This window comes from Ictidomys tridecemlineatus, chromosome 1 (assembly GCF_052094955.1).
Source record: "Ictidomys tridecemlineatus isolate mIctTri1 chromosome 1, mIctTri1.hap1, whole genome shotgun sequence".
NCBI classification, from domain to species: Eukaryota; Metazoa; Chordata; class Mammalia; order Rodentia; family Sciuridae; genus Ictidomys; species Ictidomys tridecemlineatus.
This window is the reverse complement of record NC_135477.1, coordinates 206,782,946-206,798,723: the sequence shown is the minus strand read 5'-3', so window position 1 is coordinate 206,798,723 and position 15,778 is coordinate 206,782,946.

The window sequence follows — 15,778 nt, the reverse complement described above, 5'->3', positions numbered from 1 at the left end:
AATTTCCACCCATCCTCACTGACCTAAGCATAAATAAAGACATGAAAAATCCTCACTTTTCTGACAAAGAAGATCTAGTTCTGTTTGGCAACTGTGCACTAAGTCATTTATTTACCATTGACCATTTTGAGACTTCAAAATTTAACTTTAGGTCCTAATATTATGAGCCAGGCTAACTGGGCAATGACCAAACAAACTCCATCTTGCCCTGAGACTCCACATCATGTAAGAAATGCTTCTCCCATGGAAAGCCCAGCCTCTGTACCCACCAAGAATTGCTGAGCATAGCATGTTTGGTAACACAAAATGGCAATTCTTATACAATGTAAAAGTGTTCTCTCTTTGGTTTCCATTGTTTTTTGGACAATATCTGAGGTTGATTGGGTAGATGTTAGTAACCATTCTTTAAATTGTACTCACCTAGGGATGTTTTGGCCCACTCCCTTTTCTGCTTATGATTTTAGATCTCATGACATTTGTTTATGGTTTTGGATCATACCAACAGCCACTTATGTGTTAATATGATTTTGGACTATAAAAAAGTGTACTAAAACCCTGGGAGGAGGTCAAATGTTGTAGACTTGCAGCCTACCTTTTGACCCACAAGCTGGTGGATCTGGAATGCTGGCTGGTGAATAAAGTTTTCATCTCCTGCTTTAAGATCAACTCAGTAATTTATTTTAATTTCTTCTTAACACTAATGACTTTTGAGAAGTTGTGTAGCTGCTAGAAGTTAAATAATCTTCAACAGTTCAGTAATGTGCTGTGAAGCTTACCACTTTGGTGTTTTTTTTTTCCTATGAGTAATACACTTATATATGGAAACTTAGTTTTTCATTATTATAATATTACTAATTTATTAATTGATTGTACAGCCATTGTAAAAACAAAGAGTAGAGATCCATTTTAACCCCCAAAAGAAAAGAGAAAGAAGAAACTTTGTGTGTATGTGTGTGTGTGTGTGTGTGCACGCACACACGCATGTGCAGAGATGTAGCTCAGTGGAAGAGTGCTTGCCTATCAGGCAAGAGGCTCTGTGTTCGATCCCAGCAGCAAGAGGGAAAACAGTGAGTGGTGAACAAAACACCTGTGTACTGAGCACAACCAACATGTTCTTAATGTTGTAAGTGTTCTGTATATGTTGCTGAATTTAATTGAAAACTCATTTAGTGCAAGAGAAAAGCAATTATTTATAAATAGATTGCTTGAGTTGTATTGGACTTACAGAGCTTGTGAGCTCAAAAAATAGTTGTGAGAAGCTGGATACAATGGTCCACATACCTGTAGTCCCAGCTACTTGGGAAGTTGAGGCAGGAGGATCACTTTAGTTTAGGAGTTGGAGGCAAGTTTGAGCAACACACTGAGACCCCCTTTCAAGGATATACTTTTTAAAAGACATTCACGTAAAACAGTGGAGATTTGTCATTTTTCCTCGGTCCCCCTTCCTCTCAGCTGGGTGACCATGGGAGCATATGTGATCAGCATGGATACAGCCACTCTGAACTTGACTCTTTTCTTAGGAGCACATACTTAACTTCATAATCCTTAGCCCACCTACCCCACATTATTTTAACCAGTTGGTAAAAGTGTCATGTATGATTAACTCTTAAATCCTCTGGGTAAGAATCAGAAAGCTGGGGCACAGAAGGATTATATCTATAACCTGGGTCTACTGATATTTTTATCATTTTACATTTATTGCTAAAATGTAGATAAAATTTTCAAGAAATTCTTTAAAGGCAAAATAAAGCAACATTATCTATTGAACAAATATGAAGGAAACACCAGGTCCAGACATGATGCTAGGTTCCTTTCACTAAAATGGTGAGTTAAAAATATGTTTAGTCTCTTATCATTTACAGTCTAGTGGAGGAGACATCTAGATCAACTGTCAAATGAGATTATCAGCATTGGGAATACCCTTATATGGGTATTACCCAATTAGAATCCCATCATTCATTAAATGCACATTATTTCACAGAAGCATTGTCTAAAAATGCAATGGCAAAAAGGATTTGACAAAATATAGCACAACTTCATGTTCAAAATGCTAGAAAACCTAGGGATAGTAGAAACACACTTCAACATTGTAAAAGCTATATTTGCTGAACCCAAGACCAGCATCATTCTAAATGGAGAAAAATTGAAAGTATTCCTTCTACAAACTAGAACAAGTATGTTCTCTTTTACCACTTCTATTCAACATCATCTTTGAAAGTGTAGCCAGAGCAATTAACAAAAGAGATAAATTAAAGGGATACAAGTAGGAAAAAAAAACTAAAACTATAACTATTTGTTGATCACATGATTATATAACTAGAAGATCCAAAAAATACCAACAGACAACTTCTAGAACTAATAAATGAATTCATCCAAGTAGCAGGATATCAAATCAACACCCATAAATCAAATGCATTCTTATATGTCAACAATGAGTTCACTGAAGGAGAAATTAGAAAAACTTCTCCATTCACAATAGCCTCAAAAAATAAAATACCTGGGAAACAATCTAACAAAAAAGGTGAAAGACCTCTACAATGAAAACTACAAAACACTAAAGAAAGAATTTGAAGAAAACCTCAGGAGATGGAAAGATCTCTTATGCTCCTGAATAGGCAGAATTAATATTGTCAAAATGGCCATACTACCAAAAAGTGTTATACAGATTTAATGCAATTCCTATGAAAATCTCAATGACATTCTTCATAGAAATAGAAAAAGCAATCATAAAATTTATTTGGAAAAATGAGAGACACAGAATAGATAAAGCAATCCTTAGCAAATAAAGTGAAGCAGGAAGCATAAAATACCAGACATTATTCTACAGAGATATAGTACTTAAAATGGCATGGTATTAGCACCAAAATAAACTTGTCAATCAATTGTACAGAATAGAGGACATGGAGACAAACCCACATAAATACAGTTATCACATACTAGACAAGGGTGCCAAAAACATTCACTGGAGAAAAGATAGCCTATTCAACAAATGGTGCTGATAAAACTGGAAATTCATATGTAGCAAAATGAAATTAAACCTCTATCTCTCACCCTGCAAAAAATCAACTCAAAGTGGATCAAAGACTTAGGCACTAGTACAGAGAACCTGTACCTAATACATGAAAAAATAGATCCAAATCTTCACCATGTCAGCCTAGGATCTGGCATCTTTTTTTTTTTTTTTTTGAGAAAGGAGAGAGAGAGAGAATTTTCAATATTTATTTTCTAGTTCTCGGCAGACACAACATTCTTGTTGGTATGTGGTGCTTAGGATCGAACCCGGGGCGCACGCATGCCAGGCGAGTGCGCTACCGCTTGAGCCACATCCCCAGCCTGGATCTGACATCCTTAATAAGATTCCTAAGTGCAAGATGTAAAATCAAGAATCAATAAATGAGATGAATTCAAATTAAAAACTTCTACTCAGCAAAAAATCAATTAATAATGCAAGGAGAGAGCCTACAGATTAGGAGAAAATCTTTACAACATGCACCTTCAATAAAGCATTAGCCTCTAGGACATAAAAGAACTCAAAAAAACTTACCATCAAAAAAAATAACCCAATCAATAAATAAGCTAAGGAGCTCAAAAGACACTTCACAGAAAAAATATAATTGATTATCAATTATATAAAAATGTGTTCCACATCTCTAGCAATTTGAGAAATGCAAATCAAAACTACTCTAAGGTTTTATCTCACTCCTGTCAGAATGGCAATCATCAACAATACAGGCAACAATAAATTTTGGTGAGAATGTGGGGGGAGAGATACATTCATACATTGCTGGTAGGATGGCAAATTGATGCAACCGCTATGGAAAGCAGTATGGAGATTCCTCAGAAAAATGGGAATGGAACCATCATTTGACCCAGCTCTCCCACTCTTTGGTTTATACCCAAAGGATTTAAAATCAAAATACTATAGTGAGACAGCCACATCAATATTTATAGCAGCTCAATTCACAATAGCTAGACTATGGAACCAACATAGGTGTCCCTTAAAAGGTGAATGGGTATAGAAAATGTGGTATCTATACTCAATGGAATATTATTCAGGTTTAAAAAAGAGTGAAATTATGGCATTTGCCAGTAATTGGTCGGAGTTGGAGAATATCATGCTAAATGAAATAAGCCAATCTCACAAAACCAAAGGCCAATTTTTTTCTCTAATATGCAAATGCTAGTTCACAATAAGGCCCCGAGGGCTCTAGGAAAGAATAGCATTACTTTAGATTAGGTAGAGGAAAGTGATGGAAGGAAAGGAGAGGGGATGTGAAGATAGGAAATACAGTAGAATGAAACAGACATTAGTGTATGTATACATAGGACTACATGATCAACATGATTCTGCAACATATACAGTCAGAAAAATTAGAAATTATATGTCATCTATGTACGATGTATCAAAGTGCATAAGTGCATTCTACTGTCACGTATAACTAATTAAAACAAAAAAATATTAAAAATGAAATGGGAGTTATATTTAAAGGGCAAGAGTGGTGATATTAATTAGAGAGAATAGAGTAAGGGAATTATGGCAACAGATTCATTGATTCTACTAAGTGTTAAGTGTTCTCAAAAAGCCATGGTTCAGGGGCTGAGATTGTAGTTCAGTGGTAGAATGCTTATCTACCACGTTCGAGGCCCTGGGTTCAATACTGAGCACCACATAAAAATAAATAAAAAGATAAAATAAAGTTATTGTGTCCAGTTACAACTAAAAAAATATAAAAAATAAAAGCCATGGTTCAAACTCTCTTTTAGATAATTAATACAGGCAACTATAAAGGAATGCTGTCTCATTGAAGAAATAATTCTGCAGCACCTTTCCCACAACCATCCCATGTTCAGACAGTTATGTCCACAGCAGGTTGTGTGGAAACATAAGAATATTTATGTCAGTTTCATAGAACAATGATATAACAATATATTAATGTAATATTTTATATTTAATTTTTATTAAATTTAAGTTTTAAAATTTATACCATTAAAATACCATAACAATATTATAAATTAAAATATAAATTTTATATTAATTATTACATATAAATACACAATAATATTGTTAAGAGAAATAAAGTATCATTTAACTATATCAAATTATGATGACATAAAGTGCTATAAAATAATTTTATATTATATTATTAAAAATATGATAATAAGAAAAATTTATACATAATGATTTTTCCCTACTTTGAAAGGGTCTGGCAGTCAATTTCTCCCTATTTTTAAAGACAGGGAAAGGAATGGGTTCTTAGTTTAATGTACTTCAGTCTATTTTGAGGGGAAAAAGACAAGGTTTGAAAAAGAGAAAAAAAAAAACTTTACGGAAGTCTAGAAAAAAAATAAAAAAGCAAAGTTGTTTCCTAAGACCAACAGGATACATAAAGATGAAGGAAAGAGAAAGAGGAATTTGTGATGGGCTGGGGGCCTGAAAAAGTTTCTTAAGACTTTAGAGCTCCATAGTGTGTACCTGTAATTTTAGCTACTCCGGAGACTAAAACAGAAGGATCACAAATTTAAGATGAGTCTGGGAAAATTAGTAAGATCCTATCTCAGAAATTAAAAAAAAAATGATAATAAAAGGGTTGGGTATATATCTCCGCAGTGGAATGTCCACAGGCTCAACTACCAGTGCCACCATGAAGATAAAGAAGGAGAGGGTTGAGGAGAAGAAAAGGAGTAGTTATAAGCAATGGTTCAAACCTGTAATCAATTCCAGTGACTCTGGGGGATGAGGAAGGAGGATGGTAAGTTGGAGGGCAGGCTCAGCAATTTAGTGAGTGAAGGGAAAGCAAGGAACGAGAGACTGAGCAAGTGAGACATGAAAGAGTGAGACCAGACAGAGATACACATGACAGTTTATTTGTCAGAGCTGAAAAATAAAGCCCATCTCTCGGTAGGAGAAAGAGAGGCAAAACAGACTTGTGTTCTGGAACTTTTATAGGGCAAACTCAGGAATCAGAGCCAAGGGGTCCTAATGTGGGCAGTTAAGGGTGGGGTTGGTGTGAGAGAGTGGTGAGCCTATTTAGGAATGCCCTTGGACAGGAAAGAAACTTTTTCCTTGAAATGGAGGCTGTCACTTAAGATGGACATCCAGATGGTAAGCAAGGACCTTATAGTAAGAGCCTAAGCAAATTAGCAAAACCTTGTCTCAAAATAAAATATAAAAAGGACTGGTGATATAGCTAAGGGGTAAAGCATTCTTGGCTTTAATACCCAGCACAACCAAAATAAAGAGAGTGGGGAGAACATTGTGCAGGATGATCTGGGTAGATGGATGTCACCAGTGGTGCTGTTAATAATTACTCGGGGGGGGGGGGCAGATTGTCTTTAAATGCAAGGGTATATTCGATCACACCAATCATCAAATATAAACAATTAATACAAAAGTGTTGAGTGTGCTGGAACACCCAACTAGCATTCAATGAACACTAATTAAAAACTATAACCTAATGACACAATCCTAAAGGCAACCTCGAGCCCCAAAATACCTCTCCTGCCAGATGACTTCTCTTAGCCAAAGAACAGAGATGCCCTTGTCTGGTGGTTCTCTGCAGCCAACAACTGGATGTCAGGAAATGATGAAGTTGATCTGGGGATTTGCAGCAATGCAGCCAGTCTCTCTGATGTCCTTGGAACAGCCTCATTGATGTGGCAGGACAAGTGATTTAAATATTGTTTGAAGTTGGTGATGTACATTGGTAATTAGTTTCACCCAGTGAAAGTCAATGTCCACTAGCTATGTCCAGTGAGATAATGTGTATTTGCAACAAGACATATTCTTTGTGCATGTCCATTGAGCTGTTCTCCCTATCAATTGTAATGTTAAGTATGCCTATTGCTAGTGCTCCTTACAGCTTTTAATCAATTGCAACCAGACATGACAAAGCATGCCTATGGCTGTTGTTTCTTATGGTCAGCACCTTAATGAGTACTAGCATGTCCCAAGAAGTCCATGGAAGACACTTCTTACAATGGAGAAAGCACCTCTATTAGGGTTATTGTTCTTGCACCCAGGAACTTCTAGCGAAGTGAGTCACCACTTGCAGTTGTCATGCTTTCATTCATAAAAAAGTCTCCAATATCTGTACTAGGGGACAGTGATAACTGCCTTTCTTTGGGGTCCATGAGAATGTCATTCCTCCATCATATACCCCTACTAGAGATAGAAGGACCTGCAGCCAACACCATCTCCCACTTCAATACCTGTTGTGATGGGCAAAGGTGCAACTTATGCAGTCAAGGGGGAGAAATAAAGAATGTCTACAAGCTTCTGCCCTTTCAATGCTTTATTCACTCAAATAACCAATATAATTTTACTCTATAGGTTATTTGATTCATTTATTTATTCATTAATTTATTCATTTTAGTTGTTAATAAACCTTCATTTTTTATTTATATCTAGTGCTGAGTATTGAACCCAGTGCCTCACACATTCAAGGTAAGTGCTCTACCACTAAGCCACAACCCCAACCCCATCATTCTATAGATTCTTAATCAAGAAAACGACAATCCTTAATGCTAGGCACTGCAATAGACATAATCAATCCACAGCAAACAATTCTAGATTAATTCTAAACACTGAAAACACTCTTAAACATGACAGGCTCACGATAGACATTTCCACTACATGCTAAGCTCAAGTGTCAAGCCTAAGGTCTCAAGCCTTAGGCTCTAAGTTCATCAGATGCACACTCACTCAGGCTGTGGTGATCAGGTCAGGGACTGATGTAGGCTTCTCCTGGGGTGGTGCTGATGGCTGCCACAGTCTGCCTGGGCACAAAATCACCAGCCACTCACACCCTTGTAGATACAAACAGCAATTCTTTATTCCGGAATTCACACCAGCACTCTACAATCTCATTCTGGGGAAATTCAAGTTCTGGGAAAAATTCACACTCCACCAGGCTTTAATCAGCAGTATACGCCCTATTCCCAGCAGAGTACACCTTATAACTGGAACCGCCCTAAACCCAAGGACAGGATACTCCCTAAAACCTGATCTGCCCTAAACCCAAATCTGCCCTGGTCCTTGAGCAAGTTCACTGCAAATGACCAAGGCAAGTCCATTTCTAGGAGTCCTTCCTCTAAGCACCATGGGGTACTCTGGCAAGGAAATTTTGATGCGTCATTCCTACTTGGCAATGGCTCTCAGCAGATGGCCAGTTGAGGAGAGGTCATAGAAAGAAGTTGCATTTCTCACCAGGGTCAAGATGTGGCTGTAGAGTTTGAGAGTGGTGAGGAAGATGCAGAGGATCAAGCAAATTGCACATTGGGATGTCAGTCAAGGTCCTCATCAGGCTCTCTAGCGTGAGGAAATTAGTGTCGGCTGGCTAAATATCTATTCACTTGCTCTATCATTTATACTAAATTTGGGGGCTTCTGACCACCCTTTCATTCCCTGTCAGGTACTACCAGATTTCTCAGTGACATCATTTTCCCTGAGGTTAAATAATCTGATGGTTAAAGCATCAGGTGGTCCCCACCCTGATATTCTTGCCTCTCCCCCTTTTGGGGCAAGGGCAACATGACACAGACCTCACTCTGAGTTTGTCAAGTTGGGGAGAAGTGACTTGTTTATGTCAGGGCTATGCCTGATTATCATATTGGAGGGCTCCATAGGTGTGCCTGGTGGGGCTGCAAGTCTCAAAATGGAGTTTTAAAATGAGTTGCTAAGGTAAAGGCCTAAGGCAATCCTTAGAATATCCAATGCACACAATACTAAAGACACCATGAACCTCAAGTGGAAAAAAATGACTGATGGGTCTGGACTGGGTCCCAGTGGAGCAGGAGTAAGGGCATATCCAATACCTCTAATTGGGAGAGAGTTGGTAAATGAACACACCTTGACTCTGTAGGAGATTTCTTTCATCCTGCCGTTTTCTCCCTGTAATGAAGCAATATTTATTGAAACATCTATTACAACAATTAAAAATATTTACAGGGCTGGGGCTTGTGAACATTCTTTATTTCTCCCCCTTGACTGCATAAGTTGCACCTTTGCCCATCACAACAGGTTTTGAAGTGGGAGATGGTGTTGGCTGCAAGTCCTTCTATTCCTAGTAGGGGTATATGATGGAGGAATATCATCCTCTATTACAACAATTAAAAATATTTACAGGCCTAGCATGAAAACTCACCTAAAAGGTATGAGGCCCTGGGGTTCATCCTCAGTACCACATAAAGATAAATAAAGGCATTAAATTAAATAAATCAATAAAATATTTACGAATATAAGAAAGGAAATGAAAATTATTTAAAGCTGAGCTAGAGATGGGTGTAGTTTATTGGTAGAGCACTTGCCTTGTTGTAGGGACACATGAGACAAACCATCAAAGATAGCAGGAAACAGTTTTATTTGGCTCCATCCAGGTTCAGCAGGAACAGCTCTTGCTATAATCAATTAATCCCCCTGAACCCCGAGTTCAGGTAGTTTCAGAGTTTTATACACAGCATAAGGGGAGGGACTCAGAAGTTCACAGTCTTCAAAAGTTCATATAAAAGCAGCTTTTTCTCCCTGTTTTGGGAAAGTTAACCCTTAAAAGACAACACCTAAAAAGGGGAGAGCTTCTTCTCCCATTTCTTTCATCCCTCTGCCAGTTGTTAGCATGGAGCCCAGTTGAAACTTATCTTAAAAATGTAGACATCTCTGTGAATCCCCAGCTCAAGACCAGAGCTTGTTTGCATATTTCTTAAAACTACTATACTAAATATGTTTGTGAAAAACTAGTAAGGGGGTATCCAGCACCTGGAGTGCTGGTATCTTCTCAGCCAGTGACCAACTAAAACAGAGCAATATGAAAATAGAAAGTTTATCGACACTGAACTCTTTTGCAGAGACTCTTTTGCTGACAGTCTAAAATTATCCATAGTGAAGATTTCTGAAGAAGCCCAGTTAAGACTTTTCTGTGGAGAAAGGGGGTGCCACTCCAACCTAGCATGCACAAAATGTTGGGTTCAATTCTTAGCAAAGAAAAAAATTTGAAAGTACTGAAATCCATGGCTCTATGTTTACCTTTTTGATGTTTCAAGAGCCTCATAATGATCCTATTGTTTGTTGAAATATATGGACTTTCCTAGGTGTGATGGCACAGGCCTGCCATCCCAGTTACTCAAGAGGCTAAGGTAGGAGGATTGCAAGTTTGAGGTCAGCCTTAGCAACTTAGCAAGGCCCTCAGCAATTAGGAAGACTTTGTATCAAAATAACATAAAAAAGGGAATGAGGTTGTGGCTCAGTGTCAGAGCACTTGCCTAGCATGTATGAGGCACTGGGTTCAATTCTCAGCACTGCATATAAATAAGTGAATAAAATAAAGGTTCATCAACATCTAAAAATATATTAAAAATATAATAACATAAAAAGGGCTGTAGGGGCAAGCAAGGTGGCACATGCCCCTAATTTCAGCAGCTCACAAGTCTGAGACAGGAGGATCACCAGTTAAAATTCATCTTCAGCAATGGTGAGTTTCTAAACAACTCAGTGAGAACCTGTCTCCAAATAAAATACAAAATAGGGCTGGGGATGTGACACAGTGGTTGAGTGTCCCTGAATTTAATTCTTGATACATAAATAAATAAATAAATAAATAACATGAGTGAAAGTGGCTTCAGATATGGGTTAGTGTTTAAGCACCCTTGAGTTCAATACCTGATACCTCTGGCCTTGTTCTACTTCTGAAGATTTCAATCTGAGGTCAAACAAATAAAATATTTAGTCACCAAAGTAATAGATTAAATAATTCAAGTAATCTCCTTATTAGCAGAGACAGAATATTTTTAAACCTAAAACATCTTTGTTATTCTAATGTGCTTATTAAAGACAGCTATGTTATTTTGTTTGGCATTAAATATATCTCTAGCCAGGCATGGTGGCACATGTCTGAAATCTCATCTACACAGAGAGCTGTGGTAGGAGGATTATAAATTTGAGCACAGCCTGGACAGCATAAGGAGAAACTGTCTCAAAAAAATGTGCATACCTTGATCTAAAGAAATATGAATAAATTAAGATTTATCTGAATACTTACAAAAAATTAGAAGAGAATGACAAAGTTGAATATTTATGCAGCTCATTGAGGTTATAGAGGATCCCAAATTGTAAAAAAGCAACTTGGTCAATAGTAGAATGGTTAAAATGCAACAAGGACATGCAGTGGTTAGTAATATAACTTCTAGATAGAGATAGGCTAACTGTATCTTAATTCTGCTACACACTAGCTGTGCCACTTTGGAAAAATTACTTAAGCACCCTGGGTTTCAGGTTTCCTCATATATAACCTGAATCTCTATCCTTCATATAAGATTCTGGGAGAATGGAAAGCAATAATATGCTCAAAGTAATAAATTTGGAAACAGACACCCAGTAAGTTTGCAGTGAATATTAATTATCATTGCTTTGTTTAATAAATAGTTACTTTGTGCATTCTCTATGCTAGGCACTATTCTCATTCATCAAGAATTTGCATGCTAAACACTATTTTAAAACGGTGCAGATTTTAATTCAGTTGATCCTCATATCTGGCCTATGGGATAGGTATTATTATTATCATGATCATCATCATCATCACCTCTCATAGATAAGGAAATTAAAGTACAGAGATTAAGTAACTTCCTTCAGACAACACAGTCAGTAGGAGTAGGAGCCAGGAATTCAAATTCAAACAATCCACTTCCACCAACTCTTCTTTCCCCACACTCTTCCTGGCACTGGGGATTGAATGCAGGAACACAGTACCATTGAACTACACCCCAAGGCACTTTAAATTTTGAAACAGAGGCTCTCTAAATTGCCCAGTCTGGTATCCAACTCAACCTCCATAGTAGCTGAGACCATAGGAAAGCACCAACCTCTATGCCTGGCCACAGAGAATGCTCTTAACTAAATCAGGCTTCATCATCATCCTTGCCATCATTGTCGTCATCATCGTCGTCATCATCATCATCACCATCATCTTGAACCATAAACTGAGGGTGATGCACAAGGTGTTAATATGTACATATTAATTGATTATTAAAGTTTTGTTTATACAACAAATGTTTTCATAAATTGTGTACATCACTCATGTAAAGTAAATTATATTTTAAGTAAAAATTTTGACTTGCAAAATTTTAGAATCATTCTAGAAAGGTGAAAAATATTTTTAGGTCAAAAACTATAAGAAGGGATGGGGTTGTAGCTCAGTGGTAGAGCACTTGCCTAGCATGTGTGAGAAACTGGGTTTAATTCTCAGCACCACATAAAAAAATAAATGAATAAAATGAAGGTATTGTGTCCATCTACAATTAAAAACATTTTTTAAAAAACTGTAAAAAAAAAACTTAGGTCTCATTCTTTATCTTTTTATTTGTTTGTTCACACTGATGATTTAACCCAGGGTCTTTACCACTGAACTACATTTATTCTGAGACAGCAACATTATGTTGCTTAAGGCTTTGCTAAGTTGCTGAGGCTGGTCTTGATTTTGTAATCCTCCTGTCTCAGCTTCCCAAGTCACTGGGATTACAGGTATGCGCCACTAGGCCCATCTATTTTCTCTTCTTATAAGTTTGCTATAAAAATTTTTCAATTGATAATTCCTACTTGTGCCAGGCCCAGTGGCACAGGCCTGTAATCCTAGTGACTTGAGATGCTGAGACAGAAGAATCAAAAGTATGAGACCACCCCCAATAATTTACCCAGGACCTGAGCAACTTATCAAGACATTGTCTCAAAATTTAAAAATAAAAAAAAAGGGCTGAAGAGGCAGGGGCTATAGCAGTAGAGGGTTTGCTTCATACATGCAAGGCACTGGGTTCCATCCTCAGCACCATATAAAAATAAATAAAGATATTGTGTCCATCCAAAAGTAAAAAATAAAAATTTTTAAAATGGGTAGCATGAGGATGTGCCTCTGTGGTTAAGTGCCTACCTCCCCCTGTGCCACCTGCTCCCCTTAAGTGTGGTTAAGTGACTGCCTCCCCCTCTGCCATTTGCTCCCCTCTCTCCCCTCTCTGCATTTCCTCCCCTACTCGGGCCTGATGGGGGCCCTGGCACATGGCTCTCCATGACTGGTCCTGGCTCCTTGTTGGAGCCCCAGGCCACTCTTCTTCAGGACCCTGGCCCTGTCCCCTTTTCTGGATTTCAGGTCCCTTGCTCCACCCTCTCCTGGGCCTCCCCTCTGTTGCCCTGGTGCTGTGGGATCCTGGCACTGCCTTGACCCTCCGCTCCCCCTGATTCTCCCCAGCTTGGGCTCCTCCAATGGGTCCCGGGTCCCCTCCCACCTAGCTACTCAGTTTCATGCTGGCGCTATCTTTGTTTCCCCACACAGGGCCCTCATTTGGCCCTACTTGGGTCCAGGTCTCTCTCTGAGGATTTACTCCCCTGGATTGCAGAGGAGTGCAATCTGCTGGCCTCTTTGCCCTGAAGGCTCCCTATGGGAAACACAGCCCTCCCCCTCACCTGGGCCCCCTTGGCTGCTGGAAACCTGACACCTGGCAGTTGACATGGGCCTTGTGCCCACCTTGGGCTGCGCAATTCCCTCCCTTCCCTCCCCTGCCCTCTTGTCTTGTGTGGTGCTCCTAACCCAAGCCAGCCTTCTGGAACCCTGAAGCTTTTAGCTCCAGTCCCGGGGCCTGGCTCCTAGGTTGGGCTCCTAACAGGGTTCATCCTAGCTTGTCTTCGTGTGGCAACACGTCGCATTGCATGGCATTGCGAGGCATCCCGTGGCTTATCTCTGAGTCGGGTTTGGACCTAGGGGCCCCTTGTTTGGGCCCCCTATCATGTGCTCCCCCTTGGTGCCCCTTGCACCAGACCCTATCCATGTACCTTGATTTCAGGCCCCCTTTTTTGGCCTTCTCCTGTTCTTTCCTCTGTTTCTGTTGTGCTGTGGTATTCTGGAACTGCCAGGATCCTCTCCACACCCTGCTTCTCCCTAGCTGGGGCTCCTAGAATTACTCCTAACTCCCCATTGACCACCCTCCACCTCTGCATGCCAGGTTTCCCTCACAGTGCCCACCTTTGGTCCTCCTTTAGTCCAGGTCCCTCTCTGAGGATCTACTCACCTGGGGCAGAGAAGTGGTATTGGCTGGCCTCTGTGCCCTGAAGGCTCCCTACAGCCCTGCCCCTTGCCTGAGCCCCCTTTGCCTCCTGAAACTTGCAACCTGGCAGTGGACTTGGGACTTGTGCCAACCTTGCCCTGAGTGATCCCTTCCCCTCCCTCCCCTGCCCTCTAGCCTTGCATGCTGCCCATACCCCAATTCAGCCCTCCCTAATCCTGACCCTGCCCACTCCAGTTCCCAGGCCAGGCTTCTCGCCTTAGCCCCTGATTGCCTTCCTAATGTTGCATAGGGTATCTTGTCCGTGGTTCTTAATGGATATTACCTGGTGGTCCCTTGCTTGGCCCCCTAGTGTGCTTCTCTCTGTGGCCCTTGCCCAATCTTCTGTCTCCTGGTCATGGCATAACCAATTTCTCCCCTTTGGGCACATTATTAGAAACAAGCCCTGCCCCTTGCCTGGGCCCCTTGCTCTTCCTGGGCCTTTGTTCCTGCACCTGGGAACCTGACACCTGGCACTGGAACTGTTTGGGGAGCCAAGCTCTACCCTGCCAAATCCCCAGCTTTCCCTCCCCAGCCTTGTCCACTTTCCTGACCCCCATGCCCCAACCCTGCTGCTTGTGTCTCCATACCCTGGTCTGGCTCCTCACTAGAGCCTCTGGTGACCCATCTTGCTCCATGAGTCCCTGGGCTTTGACTGCAAGCCCCTCCATTGGGCTGCTCCACTGATCCCTTTGGCTTCCCTGTTCTGCAGGACCCTAGTGCTGCCAGCCTTCCTGGCCCACCGGTCCCTGCTCTCCCTGGCATGGACCATCCACTAGGTCCCTAGACTGGGCCCCTTGCTGGGGTCCTGGCCCCCACCCCACCAACCCCCATCCTCTAGCCCTTCACACTGTACTCTGCTTGAGCCCTCCTGTCTTCCCTGTTTGGGCAGGGCATCTTTTCTAGATGCCTTTCCCAGAATGCTCACCCTGAACCTGGCCTCTTTGCCCTGTGGGCTCCCTTTGGGAAAAGGTAGTCCTGCCCCTTGCATGGACCCTTTGGTCTCTCTCAGCCCTGGCCTTGCTCCAGAACCCTGACACCCTTGAGCCTTCCTCCTCCTGTGCCACCCGCTCCCCTTTCTCTCCTCCCTCTCCTCCCCAGCCCTGTGCATTTTCATGCACCCCTGCCCTGGCCCTGGCACACGGCTCTTCATTCCTGGACCTGGCTGTTGCTTGAGCCCCTGGCCTCCTTTCTTGAGTACCCAGTCCCTGTCCCTTGATTTCATGCCCCCATTTCCGGCCCCCTCCTATGCCTCCCCTCTGTTCTCCTTGTGCTGAGATATCCTGGCACTGCCTGGACCCTCCCCTTCCCTTGCTTCTTTCCTAGCAGGGGCTCCTCAAATGGATCCTGGCTTTCCACCTACCTCCCACACACACACAGCCGCATGCCTGGAAGCCCCTCTAAGTTCCCTCATTTGGCCCTCTTTAGTTCCAGGTCCCTCTCTGAGGATCTACTTTCCTGGAGAAGAGGAGTGGAATGGCTGTTCTCTGCGCCCTGAAGGCTCCCTATGTGAAACACATCCTTGCCCCTCTTAACTGCCAGCACCTTGATACCTGGAGGTCAACTTGGAACTTGTGCTGACCTTGCCCTGAGTGATCTCCCTCCCCTGACCTCTCACCTTGCATGCTGCCCCAATACCAACCCAGCCCTTCCTAACCCTAAGCCTGCTTTCTCCAGTCCTGGGCCTAGCTACTCAGCTGAG